Consider the following 12,180-nt stretch of genomic DNA (forward strand, 5'->3'; position numbering starts at 1 on the left):
ATCCCCAGATGCCATTTTACAAAAGAGCCAGAAGAGGAGGAGCTCTGAAAGATGAGCCTTTGGAGTCACTCAAGCAGAAGCCAAATTAGCCCAAAGAGGCTGAGTCTTTACATCACAAGACTGTGTAAATCACTGAATCAGATCAACTCCACTGGACAGGAATGAATGTGTTTTATCACTGTGACCCTTCGAGGTAGGGCTCCTAAATGAGATCAGATCAGCTTTAGAGAAAATAAAGAAGCTGTATCTTCTTACACACTACTATATATAAAATAAACAACAAGGACCTACTATATAGCACAGGGAACTATATTCAGTATCTTACAATAACCTATAATGGAAAAGAATCTGAAAAAGAATATGTGTGTGTGTGTGTGTGTGTGTGTGTGTAACTGAATCACTTTGCTGTACACCTGAAACTAACACATTGTAAATCAACCATGCCTCAATTTAAAAAAAAAAAGACTCTGTATCTTCCTTGCACACCCAAGTTGTCAGGGCCGCCACGTAAAGCCATGAAGGCTGTGCACTGCGCAGCTTGACCAAGTGAATGGCGCCCCCTGGAGTTATGCAATGCGGAGGCGGGGTTGCCTGCGAGTCCCTTCACAATGAAGAAGTGGCCTCAGAAGCAGGAGGCAGAGTGAGAGAGCTCCCATCACAACCACAGAGGCCAGGCTTGAGCAGACAACAAGATAACCAGGGGGATCCCGTGCACTTGTAGCTCTGAAACGTCACCCCAGGCTTCTGATGCCAGGTCTTGTGGCTGCCCTGGGAGCTGGGGAGCCTGCCTGCTGGTCACTCTCTTGTCTTCCATTAGTAACGGTCAACAGAGAGAGTCTGTTTCTAGCAACCAACAGAGATCTCACTCCAGCAATGCAGAGGGACAACATGGGGCCCTCCTAGGGCAGCTGCCCTCAGCCATTCCAGACACCAGTCTACACTGACAAGTGTCTACACTGGCAAGTGGAAGCGTCTCGTCCCTGGCAGCTCAAGAGAAGGGACTCCCCTTGCAAGGGTGCATCAGGACTTTCTCTGGTGTGGTTGGTGGTGTCAAGAGGCTAATGAATTGGCTCCAGTGGGTCTCTGACCACCCTGTCCCCTGGGGACTCGCCCTTCCTCAGCACCTGCAGCATTTCCTAGCTGCAGCTCCCAGTGGGCACTCGGTGTACACTTCATGGTCTGATCTGTTCTCTTTACATGCAAAAAGAAGGCTCAAGAAGGCTGTAAGCTGGGCCCCCATGCCAGCTTTGAAGGTTGGAAAGAGGAACTCTAAAATCAGACAGACCTGGGTTTAAATCCTAGTACCACCGCTTACTAGGGACGTACCATACTTTGGACAAGTTCATTAGCTTTTCAGAACTTGCATTCTCAACTGTAAAAATGGAGAAAAACAATACTTACTTCTCTGGGCAGTTTCCAGCCTCTTGGTCTCTTTCAGAGTGTCCTGCACATACAGTCAATAGCCAATTGTCGGGTAAGTGACTGGCTTTTGAGGGGTTGGAGGGAGGGAGCCAAGCACAACTTTAACCGTTCCGTGACTCTGCCATCTGGGTGTTCCCTGGGAGCAATGGGACAAGTGCTTGGTAAAGGGAGGTGTGGCAGATGCTCCTGACTGGCTACATACCAGCCATCCCCACCCCTTTCCACCCACCTCCACTACAGAAGGGATACTCACTGTCCCAGCATCCCTCACACTTAGGAGAGACCCTATGACCCAGTTTTGTGGGGGACTTCTGGGAAAGTTTTTTTCTCATTAATAAAAGAAGAGACATAAGAAAAACTCTTTCTTGACAAAACTGGCTGATACACTGCTTCCAGCCTTTGTTTGCATTTGAGAATGTAAAGCCTGGAGCTGTGGCAGCCATCTTGGGCCCATGAGGTGACAAGCCCATGATCAAAAGCTAACATGATGAAGAGGCAGACCAGAAGAATAGAAAAAGCCTGAGTTCTTAATGACACTGCTGAGCCACAAAACCAACCCTAGACCTCCTCCCTCCAGGCCTCTTGTTCAATAAATCGTAAATATGCCTACAGCTTGAGTCATTCTTGATTGACTTTCGTTACTTACAGCCAAAAGCATCCCAACTGATAGAGATGAAGCAGAAAGGGCAGGGGTAGCAGATGTCTCAGTCTTTGGCCATTGCCCATGACCTGCCTCCATGAGGTCTCCATGCCTCAGAGGCTCTGCTCCCACAGCCAAGAACCTAGAGATTATGAGGAGACCTGGATACCACACAGCCCCACTCATGCCTGGCACACCCACCCCTGCCAGAAGGCAAAGGAAACCAAGGTCCCTCCATTCCCTTTCCAGGTTTTCTCTCCTCTCCCAGTGGAGTTCCTCCGGGTGGGCTGATGCAGCCCTCTCTGTCTTCTGTGCACTTGTGGGAAAAGTCGCACAGCTCAGGGGTTAATAATAACGACCGTTGGGGGAGAAAAGTGATAATCAGATTCATACTGCCCGTTGCTACACAACCACCCCACACGGCACCTCCCCAGCAACACTGTTAAGGCTTGAAAAGAGGTTTCCCCCATCCCCCCTCTTTTTCTTTATTCCACTGAATGCTGTCATTACTACAGAAACCATGAGGAAGAGGGGTGAAGATGAAAATGAGGTTATGTATGTTAAACATCTGGCACAGTGCCTGGGGGGTAATGAGCAAACACCAGCACCCTGCCTTTCCCTTCCAACATGATGGCAATGCGGTGACAAAACAAAGACGCCGAGCAGCTCCTAAAGGGCGGGGGTGCCTTCGGCAGGGGACCCTCCCATTGTCCTTATGGGGTTCTTGGTTTCTGAAGTACCTTCTCCTTTCTCTCATGTTACACACACACACACACACACACACACACACACACACAGCTGGTTCAAGAGCCCAAGCTCCTCGATTCCACTGTGAGTTGGGGCCACAGTCACAGGGTCAGGGTTCTCAATTAGCATCTTCTTCAGCCCCATCCCAATGTGCCTGATCCGATCCCCACCGAGGCTGCTCCCATCACTGACCCTTCTGCTGGTCCCCCGTCCACTTCATGAGCACATCACAAAGCCCTTGAAGTTGCTGGGTGCTCAACCTTTTCACACACATCATTGCATCCCAGTCCTGGCCCAGGATGGGTTCTTTGCTTCAGGCCTCCCAGGTCACTCCGGTTCCCTGAGTGCCAACCCACTGGCAGCATCTGGCCTCTGCAGTCTCACCTCTGCAGATACAGTTTCTCTACTGACAAAATCCATGGAGTCAGGACCACCCCAATCTGTATGGCGCTTTGGTGAGACTAGACAAAGGTGCCTCTTCTTCTGGGCAGACACAGCTCCAGGCTAGAGCCCACAGCTTGATAAGTGGAACACGGGCTGGACTGCAGCCCCAGGTGCTCCTTAGCCGGGTGCCCTTGTGCAGGGCACAACACACACAACTGTCTGTGGCGGCCATGCATGGAGCCTCTCCAATCATCCTCCTGTGTTTCTGACCTAAGTGCTATTCTCGGACACTGACCACTCTAGAACTTTTCGTTACGGAGCGTCCCAGTTTCGGGGGCAACAACTTTACAGAACACCAAGACCAAGATTGTGCAGGACTCCCCAGCACAATCCCATGGCTCACTCAGCACTCCCTGCAGGGCTCCCCTCTGCTAACACAAGTTAAAGTCATAGCACCTCTGCCACCCAGTTCCAATTCATTCCTCCCTGTCCTGCCTGGAGGTGAATCACACAGTTGTCGCTGGAGACACAGGGGTCCTTGTGTTAGCATCCCACCATGGTTAGAGGCCCTTCTCTACCACTAACAAGCTACTGTCACGGATAAGTTGCTTTACTTCTCAGGGCCTTGTCTGCAGGTCAAGTGGAGATAATAGTGGTGCTTCCTCATGGGTTTGATGTGAGGATTAACTGAGAAAATGCATGTAAAATGCTTACATCATCACCTGACACATACTATGTGATCAATACATGCAGCTACTGTAAAATCCTTTGACTCAGCAGTTCCTGTTTCTTTGTCTATAACATGGGTAAAGCGATATGTCGCAGGTTTTAATGTTTTTGACAATGTGTAGGACTTGCTGTGTGCCAGGTACTGTAGTTCTAAGCATATCACAACATTAATTCATCCTCATAGCACCCCAGTGAGGTAGGTACTATTATCTTCCCCTAATTGCAGGAGAGGAAACTGAGGTACAGGGGTTCAGTAGCTTGCCCAAGGTCACCTCGGGAAGAGGTACAGCAGGGATTCAAACCCAGGCCTTCCAGCTCCACTGGGTGTGTGCTTAACAAGTAGGCTGTGGGGCATCGATGCCTATTGTGGGAACTAAATGAGAAAACACATGCAGAGTGCTTGGCACACAGAAGGCACTCAATATACGGTCATTATGCTAATGTAGCATTATTGTTGAATGTTCATCATCATTATTACTAATATATGCAAAGTGCCCACCGAAATCAAGCTGCCCTTTCTTCTTCTCTCTCCCTCCAGCACTGATGTTGCTGTGTTTTGGTGGTGGGTGGGATTCTTGGCACTCTTTGGAGAAGGTTTCCTGCTGGGTTTCCAGTTTGGGGGCAGGGAGAGAAGATTTGGGGTACAAAGGAGAGGATGAATAAACTCCCTCGGCACCGAGCCTCATCGAACTGGTGGTACCTCAGACACACAGCAAATCAAGTCGGCTCCAAAAGGGGGAGGCTGGGTGGTGTGGGTAAGCAGGAGGCGCCCAGGGGCCTGTGGGATAGGGAAGCAGATGGAGAGAGACCAAGCTGCCCCTGCAAGATCCAACTCAGCAAATGATAACTAAGACGCCTAAGACCATCTCTGAGGCCCAGTGCAAATGCCCCTTCCTCCAGGAAGCCTTTCTAGATCTCCCAGTCGGATCAACCCCTTTCCCCTCTGCTCCTATAACACTTTATATTTCTAGCCCAGCCCCACCCATATTTTGCCTACTGTTTTAGATTCACAGCACAAAGAGGCCAAATGTCTCTTTGACTATAGGCTTCTGGGGAGCAGGGACCGGGTCTGTAATATCTGTATCCCCCGCAGGGCCTTTTGTACAGTAGAGGCTTAATGAATGCTTGTTAATTGAATAGTGAATGAATCAGACACAGCTCCTGCCCACTTGGGGCCTTCCTCTCCTGTGGCCTCATCATTGCAGAGCAACTGACTGTGTGGTTGGTGAGACCCCGAGTTGGCCTGAGAGGTGAAAAACATGAGGGCCTGGGGGAATGTGGGGGGGACATGGGGGATGACGGCCTCTGTTCCCAACAACAAGGGCTCGGCTTCACCAGGAGGAGGGCAGTGTCACCCTGGGCCGCCTTTCCTTCCCCGCCCTGGCTTCGGCCAGCACCCAGTCATCCCCTCGGGCTGGGGGTCTGTCCAGGCCCCTCTACCTCCTGCACACTTCCTGCTCACGTCATCCCATCCCACCCTGAAGACAATGACCAGACCTGCCCCGGTGCCTCTCACCAAACCATCACTCTGGGTCTCCCCTCCCACTAACTGCTACAGCCAGACTCATCGCGTCCCAGGCACGTGGTTACCTCCCCCTCCCAACCCCAAAACGGCCCAAGGGGACTCCTGGCCTCTTCTCTCTGTGTCCTGGAGTCCCACCCATCTCTCCCACACAGTTCCTGTGCCCTCCCCACCAACATGCTCTTTCTTCTTAGTGTCCGTCCACACTGCGGGTCCCTTCACAGCGCTTGCAGGCGCTTAGAGTAAGGTGCTCCACCCTGGTGCACTGCTTTTCCTGTGTTCAGATCTTGCCTCTAAATTCCCTGAGGGTTAGGATGGTGCCTTAGTCAACTCCAGATCTCCCATATGAAACCCACACAGGGCAAAAATAATAATGAATACACAAAATGAAAGCAAAACAAATAAGCAAGCAAAAATAAAAATTAATAAGTAACTTAACAAATAACATTTATTCAGTGCTTATTATGTGCCAGGCACTGTTAGAAGAAATTTACGTGAATTAACTTAGTATTATCCTTCTTAGGCTGACATTATTGTACCCATTTTGCAGATGCAGGAATGGAGGCAGAGAGAAGGCAAGTAGCTTGCTAAGGTCCCACAGTCAGCAGTGGTGGGACTGGAGGTTAGACCCAGGAGTCTGGCTCCAGGGCCGGTGCTCAGAGCCCTCACCACTCTCATGAGTAATTGCTGAGGGGCTCGATGATACGCACCTCTTACCTGCTCTTCAAATCTGTAACTTCCACAGCGAGACTGGCAGCTGGGAAGCTAGGGTTACGGCCCCAGCCTCTGATCAGACCTCCAGGCCACTCTCTGAAGCAATGGTTCTCAGCCCTTGCAGCACCTTAAATTCACCTGGGGAGGTCTTGTTTTCGTAAGTATTGATGCCTGGGCCACCCCAGCCAAGGAGATGGAATGTTGATGATGGGATCTGGGCATTTGTATTTTTAAGAGGCCCCCTCAGTGAGAACTAAGAGCCGCTGCTCTAAAGGCGGTGATTCTCACGGGGGCCCTGGCTAGATCTCGCTACCTCGTCCTCTCACTCAAAGGCCGGCAGTCCTGCATCTGTATCATCCAGGCTGCTGTCTTCTTTTTGTCCACATCACTCCCCTGCAAAGGGCCCAGGGGAAGCAAAAGAGCAAAACTCAACCCAGTCATGGCACCAGGCCCCCTACCTGCAGCCAGAGAAGGCGCTGGGATATAAATGAGTCTGGAGTAGTCTCGAGAGGTTTTTCGACTTTCTCTGGGGCACTGAACCTTCCCCCCTCAATGTTTCCATCCTTAAGGCGTAATGACATAATTCCAACCCCCTGCGGATTGGTGCTATTTTTCCCATTATTTACATGTTTGTACAATTTGGTCTTCACCCTTCCTAGGAACGGGCTTTGATGGTATTACTTGCAGGGCCCTTGTGTACCTTTGATCTGCCGAGCATAGCTGGTGGGGAAGGGTGGAGGGCCCTAGAGCCCTGGGCCTCCCAGGGAAAGGGGTGAGCTGCCAGAAATGAGGCCACAGCTTGTCCTCCAAAGGGTGCAGCCAGACTTCCAGGACAATGGCCAGTTAGGCCTTTGGTAGAGTATGTTCCAAGAGCAAAACAATCCAGGGGCAGTGCCAACTTCCTGGTTTGAAAATACAGCATCTCAGGGTCAAGTCCTTGAAAGGAATGGATCATGAATCAACCCCTGTGCCCAAAGTGCCTGCCCAGACCCGCTGACCAGCCATTCTCTGCAGGGTCCAGCCTCTTCCATGCCACACCCCCTGCCCATGCTCAGCCTTCCAAATGGTCTGTCCCTCCTGGTGGGCAAACTCTTACTCATTCAAGGTCATCTCATCTGGGGAGCCTTTCCTCATAGTCCTAGAGACTAGGTACAGTACTGTCTTCTCAAAACATCTTTTCACACGGCTCATGGAGCCCTTAGCCCAGTGTGTAGTTTCCACACTTGTAGGTCTACAAGTCTGGTTTCTCCCACTAGTATATGACCTTCGGGCAAGAATCCTTCCTCTCTGCAACCCCAGCACTCAGCCAGCACAAGCCACAAGCTCCACAGACTCAAGCTGGCCCACAAATGTGAGGCTCGAGGGCCAGCGCAGTGATTCAAAATGTTCTGAATTGGTTGCCAACATTAGCCCCTTCAGGGGCTAAGTGGGTTGTCCCAGTCCTGCCCAAGCCACCTCCTTCATCATGGTTCTTGTCTGCGTCTTGTAGACACTTGAACGCTGAGCCTGGTAGAGGCATGCTGTAGGTAATTAAAAAAATATTGCTGGGAATTCCCTGGCGGTCCAGAGGTTAGGACTCCATGCTTCCACTGCGGGGGACATGGGTTCGATCCCTGGTCGGAGAACTGGGGTCCCGCATGCTACCGGGTGCAGCCAAAAAATAAATAAATAAATAAAGTTAAAAGAAAACTGCTGAAGAATGAGTCTACTTTGACTTGCGAAGCAGCCAGTTCAGAAGGATCTACATGTGAATCAAACAAACTGCATTTCTTGTTAGACAGCATTTCTGGACGACAGCTGGGGACAATTAAATTACCCCAAGAGGATACACTGTGGCACCTCCACACGATGGACTACTACTCAGCAATAAAAAGGAGCAAACTACTGACACCCCCAAAGCCATGGATGAACCTCAAATACATCACGTTGTGTGAAACAAGCCAGACACAAGGCTGCCTGAGTGATTCCACTTGCAGGCAGACCTCGTTTTACTGCGCTTCGCAGATGTTGCATTTTTTACAAATTGAAGGGCTGTGGCAACCCTGCATCAAGCAGGTCTATCGGCACCAGTTTTCCAACAGCCTTTGCTCACTTTGTGTCTCTGTGTCCCATTTTGGTAATTCTCGCAGTATTTCAAACTTTTTCATTATTATTGTATTTGGTGGTCTGTGATCAGTGACCCTTTTTAAAAATTTTTTATTTTTTGGCTGCGCTGTGCAGCATGTGGGTGGGATCCTAGTTCCCCGACCAGGGATCGAACCCTTGCTCCCTGCATTGGAAGTGCAGAGTCTTAACCACTGGACCACCAGGGAAGTCCCTGTAATCAGTGATCTTTGATGTTACTACTGTAATTTTTTTGTTTTGTATTTTTCAATTGATATGTACATTGTTTTTTAGACATAATGCTATATTACACACTATTAAGTGTGTATAGACTACACTATAGTGTAGACATAACTTTTGTATGCACTGAGAAACCCAAAACTTTGTGTGGCTCGCTTTACAGTGATATTTGCTTTATTGCAGTGGTCCAGAACAGCAATATCTCCAAGGTATGCACGTATATGATATTCTGGAAAAGACAAAACTATAAAGACAGAAAACAGATTGGTGGCATGGCCAGGCGCTGGGTCCTAGGAGGAGTTGACTACAAAAGGGCGGAAGGGAATTTTGTAGGGGGGTGACGGCAACATGCTATATCATGATTTTGATGGTGGTTACACGCTGTATGCAGCTGTTGAAACGCACAGAACTGTACACTAAAAAGGATGACTATTACTGCTGTAAATTATACCTCAACAAACCTGGCCTTTAAAAAAATTACCGAAAGGAATTTTTGTCCTAGAATTTTTGTTCTGTCTCAATACAGAAACTTGCATAAAAGAAAGTTTCCAGTGAGAGATTCCTAAGCCCTGTTTGGTGGACCGAGCAGACCTGGGTCCCTTTGCCCCTGCGGTGACGCTCTCTGCATACCCACTGCAAGGACCCTTGTAGTGTAGCATGGAGAAAGGGTCCCTGGGAATGCTGTCGTTTGTCCCCACTTGTCCTGTAATGTCCCCACTTTGGACAGGTGTAGCTTTCCGCCACTGGCACTGGAGCTAAAAACAAGAGACTCTTGGCCCAAACTAAGAGCCACTGAATTAGAATCTCTGAAGTTAGACCCCAGGAACCTGCCACTCTGATGTTTAGAAAGTCCCTCAGGTGAGTTCAGCATATAATATTTGAGATACATCATATATTGGTTTTAGGCCCTACAGACAGTAGTTCCCAATATGAGTTCCAGGCTGGGGAAAACAATGAATGGTACCTTTCAAAGACACTGATGCTCTGCGCATCATTATTATTATTTGTGTTAGTAATTGTGTTCACTGTTGATTCTAATATCCAACCTCGGCAGGATGCTTCAAGCTTACAGAACGCCCTGACATGGATGACCTCATCTAATCCAGGCAGCTGGCTGGCTTGATTTATCCCCATTTATTAGATGAGGAAACAGAGAGGTTAGGTTGCTTGCCAAGATGGGGCAGGGGCAGGACCTGTAACCCTGGTGCTTTGAGTCCAGCTCTCCTCTCTTTCCATCCCTCTGTCCCTCTGGCTCGAAATCCTCCTTCCCACTGGAGGATGAACTGAGGAGGGCTGAGCAGAGAGGGAGGAATCAGAAAGGGTTTCCTCTCAATCTAGCTGTCAATAAACCTGTCTGTGTTCCCTGTGCCCAGGCTCAGAGTGGCTGCTGAAATCATGCTGAGGGGGTGGACTGCTCAAGGTGCCCGTCTCCAATCTCATTCCTAGCAAGTGGCACAAACCGGAGTTACCCAGGAGCTGTGATCCAGCAAGCAGTGATCACACCCGGCCCTAGCTGCCTGTATCTGCTGCTCCCGGGAGCATCAGGAGCCTGGGTGCTGGCATGGAAAAGCCCTGCAGGATCTCCAGAGCAAAAGAAGCTGAAGGCTGCCCTTGGCCTCTCCCACCAGGATGCCCAAGATGACTCCTGGACATTGTCCAAGATGGCCTCACCCACTTCTGTTTCTTTAGGAGGGGACGGGGTGGAACTGAGGAGGCGGGATAAACAGGGCAATGAGTGGGAAAGGCTGGAGGTCATTCCTGGCAGCTTGCACATGTTGGATACTGCCAGCATTCCCACGTGACCTTCCAACAAGTGCTGCAAAGGGCCCATAGTCTCTGTCTAGCTGCTTCAGTTCTCACCCCAGCTCTGCCACTCTGGAAAGTCTTGGGGCCTCAATTCCAGAGGCACAGGGTGAAGGTGAAAAGAATTGAGCCATATCCTTGCTGCATGACCCTAAGCAAGTAACATCACTTCTCTGAGCCTCAGTTTCCTCATCTATAAAATGGGGATGTCATTAATAGTGTTTACCTCATAGAGTTGATGTGAAGATTAGATTCCATAAAATATAAAAAGCACCTGACACGTTCTAGGCCTCTATAAATTTTAACTGTCACCATTACCACCACCATCCTCAGCTTCTCAGTCTGTGAAATGGGAATAATTCTAAACCCTGCCCTGCCAAACTCACAGGGGTATTATGAGGTAAGGTAAAACTGAAAATTCCATGAGGACAGAGCCTGAGTCTGCTTTGTTCCCCTGATGCATCCCCAGGATTTAGAATAGTGCCTGGAAATATTAGGTGCTTAGCAAATATGAATGAATGAATGAATGAAGTGTGGGGATGTATCCTGTGACTCTGAAGGTACTCCATAGGAACGAGCTGCTTTTGTTTCTAATGAGTAGTCGGTGACGTCCAATGACAGAATGGGTCATGTTGGGAAGTGCTGAGTTCCCCATCACTGGAGGCAATTAAACTGGAAGGTCACTTGGCACAGGTGTCAGAGATGGGACTCACACATCAGGTTCAGGTTGAACTGGATGACACCTCGAGGGTCCTTCCAACTTATGCTCATGCATTCCATCCCAAGTCCTTCAGCCACCAACTGCCTTCTCTAGCCAATTCACATTCAAGTGAATGTAAAACCAGCCCTGGCATCCTCATGCTGTGGTCACAGACTCCACCCAGATGCATGGTCTCAAACCACACTCACGTCCACAAACACTCCATTTGGCACACACAGCCACTCACCGAGCAACTGTCACCATCATCACTAACAACGGCAGCAGCTGAAGTACTGAGCACTCACTGAAAAACAGGCTTTGGCCAAGTCCGCCGCCGACCTGGTCTCATTCAATTCTCACTCCTAAGAGGAAGGGCTCATTATCCCCATTTTAAAGATGAAAAACCAAGAATCAGAAAGTAAAATGACTTGCCCAAGGTCACATGGTTGGCGGGAGCTGGGTGCAAAGCTCAGCTCTGTCTTGCTCCAAAGCCTGTCCTCTTGAGCCACACTGCCTTCCTAACACAAACCAACAACCAAACCAAAGCAAACTCAACTGGTTCTCACAAGGCTGATTCCAGCGCAGCTGACATCCCAACCTTGATGGCAGGGCCAACCGAGCAACCTGCCCATTGGGAAGGTAGGTCATGAGACCAAAGGCACATTTTCACCTCAAGTGCACGTGCGTTGGTCTCCAGGTTCATGCAGGTATGGAACCCCAGCCAGCAGTGGACTCCTGCTGGGGCATGAGCAGCACATGGACTCCAGCCTGCGAACGGTCCCAACCCACCTTTGTAAATCATCTCTATTACTGCCTTCCTCAACCATACATCACAAACTGGACCCTTCCTGGTCACCTCTGGGCCTCTGCCTTATCAGGAATGCCTTCTCTTCTGGCAAACCCTATTCTCCTGCTCGGCAAAGCCTCTTTGATCCCTCTATGATCATCCCTCCTCCGTGCTCCCTCTATAACACTTGCTCCAGTCCTCCATTCCAGTACTTACTGCAGTGTTCTCTGCCTCGTTGTTTACGTGTCTGCCTCCCTTGCCAGACTGTGAGTCCCTTGGGGCCGGGGCAGTGTCTGATTCAATGTGCAAGTCCATCTGTGAGCGCAGGGTCTGGCACTGCAAAGATGCCCAGTCAACACTGTGGTTTCATTACTAACAGCCAGGAAGGT

At 49.7% G+C, this 12,180-nt stretch overlaps 1 protein-coding gene across 3 annotated transcripts in view; it reads right to left on the bottom strand.

Annotated features, from left to right (window-relative positions):
• Positions 1 to 12,180, bottom strand: part of CORO2B (coronin 2B) — a 139,995-nt gene that overhangs the window by 85,548 nt on the left and 42,267 nt on the right. Inside the window, exon 1 of one of the 3 annotated variants that reach the window (XM_061180145.1) lies at positions 1,402 to 1,455. The exons of the other annotated variants lie outside the window; for them this stretch is intronic. The gene's annotated coding sequence lies outside the window, so the exon portion shown is untranslated. Of the gene's footprint in view, positions 1 to 1,401; positions 1,456 to 12,180 lie in introns of those variants that run through there. 3 annotated transcript variants of the gene reach the window in all.

The sequence above is a fragment of the Eubalaena glacialis genome, chromosome 2, assembly GCF_028564815.1.
Source record: "Eubalaena glacialis isolate mEubGla1 chromosome 2, mEubGla1.1.hap2.+ XY, whole genome shotgun sequence".
Lineage (NCBI taxonomy): Eukaryota > Metazoa > Chordata > Mammalia > Artiodactyla > Balaenidae > Eubalaena > Eubalaena glacialis.